Here is an 8,651-nt window from a genome sequence, read left to right on the forward strand (position 1 = left end):
CACCGATGACAGGTGAAATCTAGAACGTTGTAAGATTCATAGTGACAGAGATGGAGAGTATGTCTCGCTGCGCCTTGATGAGGTAGACGCAATCGTCACTTCACTCCTCCCTCTCTCTGAAAGGAAGGAACGAATGGGCTTCGCGCGGCCTTCTGGGATAGCTGCGCACGCGCAGCTTCCGGCTCCAGGTCTCGGGAGTTATTTGACGCCGCCAGTTTGCCCCGTAGAAGTGTCTGATCTGGCGCATTGCGCACGCGCAGTGACCCACTCAGCCGGGGAGTTATTTGACGCCGCCGCCCCTGGCAGTCGGAAGTTGCTTTAGCAGAGCCTAGCCGGCCGGCCCGACCGGCCTAGGTCTTCCGCGGGCGTCCTAGGAGAAACATTGACGAGTAGAGGTACTGACCGCCTGAGGACGGACGGAAGGCTGGCCGGGGCAGTGAAAGCGCAGACCCTATGGCGCGGGTCGCGTGAGGCAGAAGGCCGAGTGCGGCCGTCGGCGGCGCGCCCGCCCCAGCGATGCGGGCCCCGCCCGTCGCCTCAGGTAACCGGGAGGTCGGCCTCGCCGTGGCCGGACCCTCCTCTCCTCTTACTCTCTCTGGTGTCTTCTTCCTTCCCGCGGTGGCCGGTCGGCAGAGGCTTGTTTTTTTGGCTCTGAGTGTTATAGGAGCCCGGCCTTCGGAAGCGCATCCCCGAATTTCTGGGGGATTCAGGGTGGGGAGAGACTTCTGTGGGGTCTGTGCAAACCCAGCCTCGCCTTGGGAATTGCCGGGGCCGGGCGCCGCGCTCTTCTGCCCGCCCCGGGGAGGGGGCGGGTCTGGTGCGGAGGAGATAACTGCGAAGAATTTGGTCCAGATGAAAGAAAGGTTGGTAAGAGTTGCTGCCGCCCAGTGAGGAGGATGCTCCCCATTGCACGGTGACGCTCAGATGAGGACGAGTTAGTGATGAGAGTAAACAGCGAACCCAGACCAAGCGCTTGCTGTCCACCAGGCCTTTCTCCAGGCAGTACGTTCAGTAAGTCTAACTTCACAATAACCTTGTAAGGTGGTTTTATTCTTCCCATTTTAGTGACAGGACAACTGAGGGCCTGAGTGGTAAGATGACAAGTGCCCAAGGTCACATAGCTGGTAATTTGAACCCTAGTATCCTGGAATATAACTCCAGAGTCAAAGGTCTTAACAATTAGGTCATTGGTTCTCCAACTTTGCAGCACGGTAGCAACTGAGAAACCTCTAAAGATTCCTGATGCTAATATAGCCATCCAGACCAATTAAATCAGAATGTCTAGAGAGTGGAAGACAGATGCCTATGTATTTTGACGATCGCCTAATGATACTGGTGTGCAGCAAGAGTTTGAGAATGGTGATAGTAGATAATTATCTATCTCTGAAGGTGTGTTTCTCCAGCATAACTACTAGAGAAATGGGTACTTTTTAAACCTGCAAGTTCCAGTCACAACCACAGAGATCTTTTTATTATGCTCACTGACTATGGCTGTATCTTGTGATAAGCTGTGGGGATGTCAAGTAATTTTTCTCTACAGAAATTCTGCCTCCATTTAAAATATATTATTGTTTTAAAGACAGGCTCTAGCTCACACTAGCCCTGGACTCACTGTGTAGCAAAGGCTGACCTCGAACTTGAGGTTGTTCTCCTGCCTCAACCTCTTGAGTGCTGGAATTACATGCACGGGTCACCATGTGTGGTGAGCACCACCAAGCCTAACTCTATCATGTATACATACATCTTATGGAAAACTGCTTGTTTGCAGTTTTCCTAATATACAGTGGTCATAAGTATGGAATCTAATCTTTGGGTGGTTTTTGCAAATGTTCCTTTTCATAGATAGCCTTCCAGGCTTTCTTACCACTCTATCCCTGTACTCTTTTGCTGTCTTACACATCTTGTCCCTGCTGCTGCATAACTTCCAACATTCCCTTGAAGATGCCTCTGTCCCTGACAGCCATTCACTTTTGTTTTTGTTCTTTCTGCGCTTTAGCACTTCATAATGGAATTTAGTAGTCATTTTTCTGTGGTGTACTTCTGTGTCTTCTACTAGATTAGGGTCAATTTGAGGGCAACATCATGTTTTCTCCGTCTCTGTATTACCCCCCCCCCTTCTTTGGCACAGATTCACAAAGCTCTTTACTAAAGCAATGTTTGAGTCTTTGAGTCATAGGCAGACTTTATACTACAAACAGACTTTGTCTCTTTATATTTTTGTAAAAGATATTTAGTGATTCTTGGTGTATGGAGTTTTGTTCTTTTTTCTTGAGAATGCTGTAGTTAGGCTTTTTAGTTTATATACCAGTTGAACAAAGATACAGAGTTCTTACCACTGGCAAGGCACTATATAGGGCTAACCATGTACAAGACATTCAGTATTGGTTGATTTTTAATGTTTGGTTTCATTGTAAGCAGACACAGTTTTATAATGAAAACCTTCCTATTCCCAATAGGCATTTGCATGTGTCCCTCCCCCACAAAATGTTCACTAAATGTTATTGGTGCAAATAAATGGAACTGCTGTTGGCAGTTAATCCTGTTTACTAAGAGAGATGACATAAGAAATGTGTAATTGGTAGTAGAACCTTGATATCAGAGGAATTGACAAACCCTGTATAAATTCATTACAGGATTTCTAGACCGACATCACCCCACATAAGGTTTCTTTTCCCTGGAACCTGGGATTGAACCTAGGAAGTGCTAAGATACATCCTCGGCCTTTTTTTTTTTTTTTTTTGCAGAACCGGGGATTGAACTCAGGCCCTTGCGCTTGCCAGGGAAGTGCTTATTCCACTGAGCCATCTCCCTGGCTCCGGCCTTTTAATTTCGTGACTGGATTCCACTAAGTTGCCCAGGCTGGCCTCAAACTTGGCAATCCTTCTGCCTTAGCCTTCTGAGTACTACAACAGCTTTACCATACATGTTTTGCGATATTTATAACTTGTTAAGGAAAGCAGGCCCACAACTCTGTATTTGTTCTTGGCTGGTCTTAAAATCATGTAAGGTTACTTAAAGTAAGTGAGTGAGTTTGTGAAGATCAGTATGAGGAGGTTTTTGGATAATAAAGTTTTTTTGGTTAAATGTTGAGGTATGTGGATTGAATAAAAATATACATTCATGTAATTCTTCAGCATAAATATTTTTATAGGATGGTTTTCATATTTGAGTTATATATTGTTTTCTCAGTGTTTAGGTTAGGACTAGTACAGAGATTGATGGGACAAATTGTGTTAAATTCAGATGTTAAAAAAACTTGTCCTTATTTTTCTGATCAGATAAAGACAGAATATCAGATTTTGGCATCCTCACATGGAAGAAACTAAATCTTTAAGTCTGAAGTTTAAGTCGTTATTTACCTCTAAAATAAAAGTGAAAAATTCCACATGTTTACTTCAAGACTGAAAATGACTCTAGTCATGATAGCCTGAGTCCTAGGAGTAGATTCCATTTAATTTGAAGTTCTCATCATTGTTAGCAAGTGTGTTCCCTGACAGTAACAAAGCCCATTTGGACAGAATCTGTATTTCCCTTTGCACAAGATGAGTAGAATTTTAAAATTAAGGTCTTTTGGAGTTTAATTCTAAGTTTTTGTCAATGAAGAAATTAAGTGTATTGCCAAAGACTACATGATTAGTTTCTAGGACTAGAAAACAATTCTTCTGCCTTTGGGTGCAGTGTCCTCTTCTATATTATTTCCCTTCCCTACCATGTGAGAGGATGGTGTGTGTGTGTGTCTGTGTGTGCGCGTGTGTGTGTGTATTGGGGAGGAGAAAGTAGACGAAATTGTCTGTTATAGTTGAGATATCCACTTAGATATGTAGTGAGTACCTGGTATCTGACCTGGACTTAGCATGCATTAGGAATACAAAGATAAGTAAGACATGACTCCTGTCCTCAAGAAGTCTGTGGGCTTAGCCGTCCCTGCACACTTGTAATCCCAGGCCAAGGATGGAGGGTCACAAGTTTAAGTCCAACCTGGGCTGCTTAGTGAGATTCTGTCTCACAAACAATAAAATAGAAAAGGAAAGGAAAAAAAAGACTGGGCTGTAACTCAGTCTGAATGCCCTGGGTTTGAGTCCCAAGACCACAAAAAACTAAATAAATCTGTGGTGGTTGGTCAGAGTTGTAATTAAAAATAAAAGTAACTCTATGAAATAGATTTTTTTGTAATTGTGAAGGCATATCTATATCTAGTTTGTCCAGTATGGTACTAACTGTACTATTGAACAGGTGAAATGTGACCATTGTAACTAGGAACTGAATTTTTATTTTTTTTTTTAAATTTATTTATTTATTTATCTAGTGTGTGTGTGTGTGTGGCCAGCCCAGCACACCAGGGGGCGGGGCTGGCCGGCATGTGGTGCTGGGGGATTGAACTGCGGTCGCTGCATTTTTTGCTTAGCTTGTTCTAAGTAGGTGCTCCAGACCACTGAGCCATCTCACCAGCCCCTGAATTTTTAAATTAAATTTGAATAGTTATAGGTGCCTATAAATTTTATTGTATTGGACAGAGCAAGTTTGAGACGTAAAAGATGAAACTGTGGTGAGGTTTAGGCAGGATATTACAATTTTAGGGGTAGACTATCAAAAACTGTTGTTTCTACTTCTAGGAAGAAAGGCAGGCAAAACCTGTCTTTCTTTCCTGTAATTCAGGTGTTTGAGAATCTGGTGCACAGGTGAATACATTACATTTTTTGCCAGCTTGATGTTTGCCTTGCGGGGACAGTGGGACTATAACAAGATTATGAACAGTGATCCTTTTGTCTTTATTAGTCATAAAGTTATATGGATGACCTGAAGTACAGCTCTGTGGCTCACCATTTTGGTACCTTATACCCTGTTTTCCCCAAGAAAACTGGGTATGCCTTAAAATATGTGTCTTTCTACTGGATTTAATCAGTTATACCTGAGCAGTGGTGCTTGTAATCCCATTGGTTGACCATAGTTTTGTCCCACCTCATGCCCAACTAAGCAGTTCCCATGTCTTCTCCACCACCTTAGATCCGCCTCACCACATGGTTTTCCTCTATAAAAGTCCCTGCAAGAGACAACTTCTTGGGGGGAACTACCCACTTGGCCCCCCCTCCTGTCCCTCTCTCGGGACAGGAGCTTTCTTTCTTTCAATAAATATATTCTGCTCATTAAAAAAAAAATGTATCTTTCTATTGTATTTTCCAAAGTATGTTGACATAAATTGCTCTACTTGATCATTCTCCCAAATCAGTTTGGATAGCACTGTAGGTATTCTTCCTGTTTTATATATGAGGAAACTATAAAAAGGAAGTGCCAATTGATTTGTCCAAGGTCATATGGTAAAGTATGCAGTCAAACAAAAGGAAGCAGCTTTGGACTTTGAGACAAGAGTTTCTTGTCCCAGCTTTACTGTTATTTCATATAATGCTGAGAAATTCATAGCCTTACTTTGTTTCTTTATGTAGTGTCTAGTAATGTCTTTTTTTTTTTAAGTTGAGAAGGATTTTGTTTTTGGCTGGTTCAGGCTGCCTTAAAGGTGGGTTTGGTAAGGCTTGGGGAGGACTGGGGAGATAACTCGGTGGTATAAGTGGCTGCCTGGTAAGGCATGGGGAGTTGGTGATCGAACCCATGCCTGACTGGGTTTGCCCCTGATGTCTGTCTTATCCCTAGGCTATTTATTGGAATAAAGTAAAGTAACATATAAAAGTTCTTTGAAAATGATCAATTATATAGAGATGTATTATTAATCATCAAACTAAAATTTCTAATAGTTTTTCTCTTGTGTTGTGCTCCTTTTATAATATCACATTAATTATCATACTGAATACTATTGTACTGTGGTGTCTATTCTGCATCTTCCTCACTATGAAATCCTCTCATGGGCAGCCGCTATGGCCTATTTGTATCTGCCTACCTAAGTCCTAGGAGAAATCATATAAACACAAGTAGATGTGTTTAATAAGGTTTTTTTTTTTTTTTTTTAGTGAAATGACTGATGTTTGGATTTATTTCACCAAAATTTAAAAAGTTAACCTCTGTAATTAGATTTGAAACTCCTTGGGAATAGGGATGTTTATTTGGTATATATTCACTGTGCTTGATGCATTGAAGGCATGTGATAAATATTGGTTTAATCAGTTGATGTAATTAATGTTGGACTGTGGTCTTAGTCATCTACCAGTGTATTGATTATTTTGGTAATTTGTTAGACTAAACTTGTATGCTATTCTGCAGTGGTGCTTGCAAGCCATAAGCTGTTATCTAGCACATAGTCGCGTATAATAAAAACTTGCAGAGAAAATACCTAGACAGTGGGTATATGTTGGAGTGGGAAGGAAATTACATGATCTGTAGGGGAGCACTGTCATCTCCTTTTGTTATTTCCATCTGAAGCATTAAAGGTCAAGACATCTTTTAGCAGTTCAGGTTGATAGCAGATAGCCAAAGGGAGGAGATTTATCATGACTTCAGTTATATTTTAGGACAGTGAGTAACCCTTTCTCCCAATATATTAGCCACGTTTGAGTTTGTGTTCTACTGTCCCTTTAGCCTGTTGTTAATATTTTTGTCTAATTAATTTTCTATTTTTATTTGTCAAATTAGAATTCAATTACTATTGTATTATTTTCATGATAAAATTAAGCTTTCATTCCCCCCCAATTCTTGTCCATGCTGTCCTTGAAGTCACTGTGTAGCCTAGACTGGCCTCAAAATCATGGTGATCTTTCTACCTCAGCCTGCCAAGTGCTGGGATTACATGCATGCATCACCATACCTAGCATGGCTTTTGGGTTTTTTTTTCCCTGCTGTTTTATTTAAGGGCTTATGACTGACAACCAGCTCCAAGGAACCTGAAGAACAATGGTTTTGGATCCCAAACTATGAGCACTCAGGGGAGGGGAGAAGGAGGGCAGCAAGTCTGGTCCAAATAGGCAAGGTGGGGCTGGGGAGATGGCTCAGTGGAATAAGCGCTTCCCTGGCAAGCGCAAGGGCCTGAGTTCAATCCCCAGTTCTGCCAAAAAAAAAAAAAAAACAAAAACAAAAACCAAAAACAAAAAAAACCAAATAGGCAAGGTGCAGGAAGAGGTTGGAGAGGTTCCCACTCTGTTTCTGTTGGGTGTCCTTCCCTAGGTTGTCAGCCCACCCCCACACTCCTAGTCAGGGCCCCATGGGGGGGTAGGCATGGAGGATCTAGATCAGAAAGCAAGTGGATGTAGCTTCATGGTATGACACTTGACTGCCATGCCATGCTCAAGGTCCTGGGTTCAGTCGCTAGTGTTCTCCCCCAAACAACATCCACCTCTACCCAGACAAAACAACCAAAAAGAAAAACTTTGAATCAAATAAGGCCACTTCAAGCCTTTCAGGCTCAGCAGTCCAATAGAACCCCATGTCTACTGGAATACCACTATAGCTGTGCTTGCAGCCACACACAGTGGGCTGTGGTAGCTCTGAAATCACACCTAGACTCTTAGAACATTTCTGGATTGGTACCTGATAGTTGGTTCAGGGCAGATTGGTTTGCCAAAGATGTGAGTCCTCTGCTGATTGGTGCTGATTTGCCACCTCATAGACAACACTCCACCTTACGTGTAAATCTACTGTTTCTAACAGATACGTCATAGGTATCTGGAATTCCTTTAGGCATAGGGTACAAGATATGTCTTCAGTGTTGTAGGTATGGTTCATTTTAAGAACATAAGGGAACCGGTGAACTGAGTTCCCAGGTCTACCTTCTTGGTATTTCTGTTTATTTTTGACCTGCATCCCATGTTGGTGGTCAAACTTTCACTCACCTTTTTTTGTTTCAGAGGCCCTGTTTGCATGTGACATAGCCTGCCTATGGTTTTTCCTTAATTAGCTTCAAATGTAGAATCCTATCACTTGAAGTCCTTCAAAATTTGGTGCTTACCTTTAAAATTTTACCACCTTTTTTTTTTTTTTAATTTATTTATGTGTGTGTATGTGGGGGGGGGCAGCTCAGCCCACCAGCGGGAGGGGCTGGCTGGCATGTGGTGCTGGGGATTGAACTGCGGTCCCTGTGCTTTGCTAAGCTTGTTCTAAGTAGGTACTTTAGACCACTGAGCCATCTCACCAGCCCCCTCTTACCACCTTTTACATACAGCTTCTTTTCCTGCCACTCTGGGTGTCTAGTTTCTGGTGCTTTTTTTTTTTTTTTTTTTTGCTGCTAAAGCAAATAACCTTCCTCTTCCACACATTTTCCTTTTTCTTCTACCTTCCCTTCTTACTCTCTTTTCTATTTAGTATTCTTTCTTCCACCACAATTGTAAGTAGTGTATAGTTTATATTCCCCATATCTTTAGTTTTCCCTGGCCTTACCCTCTCGTTTTCAAGTTCATTCTTTTATTAGTCCATGCTTGCCATACATAATGATTACATTCATCCTGTTGAATTGGTACAGTTGCAATAACATCTTTTTTTTTTTTTTTTTGGTGGAACTGGCCGAACCCTTTCGCTTACCTGGCAAGTGCTGATTCTACTGAGCTGTCTCCCTGGCCCCACAATAACGTATCTTAATTCTTCTTTCATCTTCTTCCCCTCTCCTTTTTTTTTTTTTTTTTTAATTTTTTTTTTTTGTGTGTGTGTGTGTGTGTGTGTGTGTGTGTGGCCAGCTCAGCCCACCAGGGGGCGGGGCTGGCTGGCATGTGGTGCTG

General features: G+C 42.2%; 1 protein-coding gene across 1 annotated transcript in view; it reads left to right on the forward strand.

Annotated features, from left to right (window-relative positions):
* Positions 1-305: 305 nt before the first annotated feature.
* The window catches only part of Ralgapb (Ral GTPase activating protein non-catalytic beta subunit), a 153,112-nt gene continuing 144,766 nt past the window's right edge, over positions 306-8,651 (forward strand). Inside the window, exon 1 of the mRNA XM_012514666.2 lies at positions 306-541. The gene's annotated coding sequence lies outside the window, so the exon portion shown is untranslated. The remainder of the gene's footprint in view (positions 542-8,651) is intronic.

The sequence above is a fragment of the Octodon degus genome, unplaced genomic scaffold (genome assembly GCF_000260255.1).
Source record: "Octodon degus isolate 3935 unplaced genomic scaffold, OctDeg1.0 scaffold00037, whole genome shotgun sequence".
NCBI lineage: Eukaryota > Metazoa > Chordata > Mammalia > Rodentia > Octodontidae > Octodon > Octodon degus.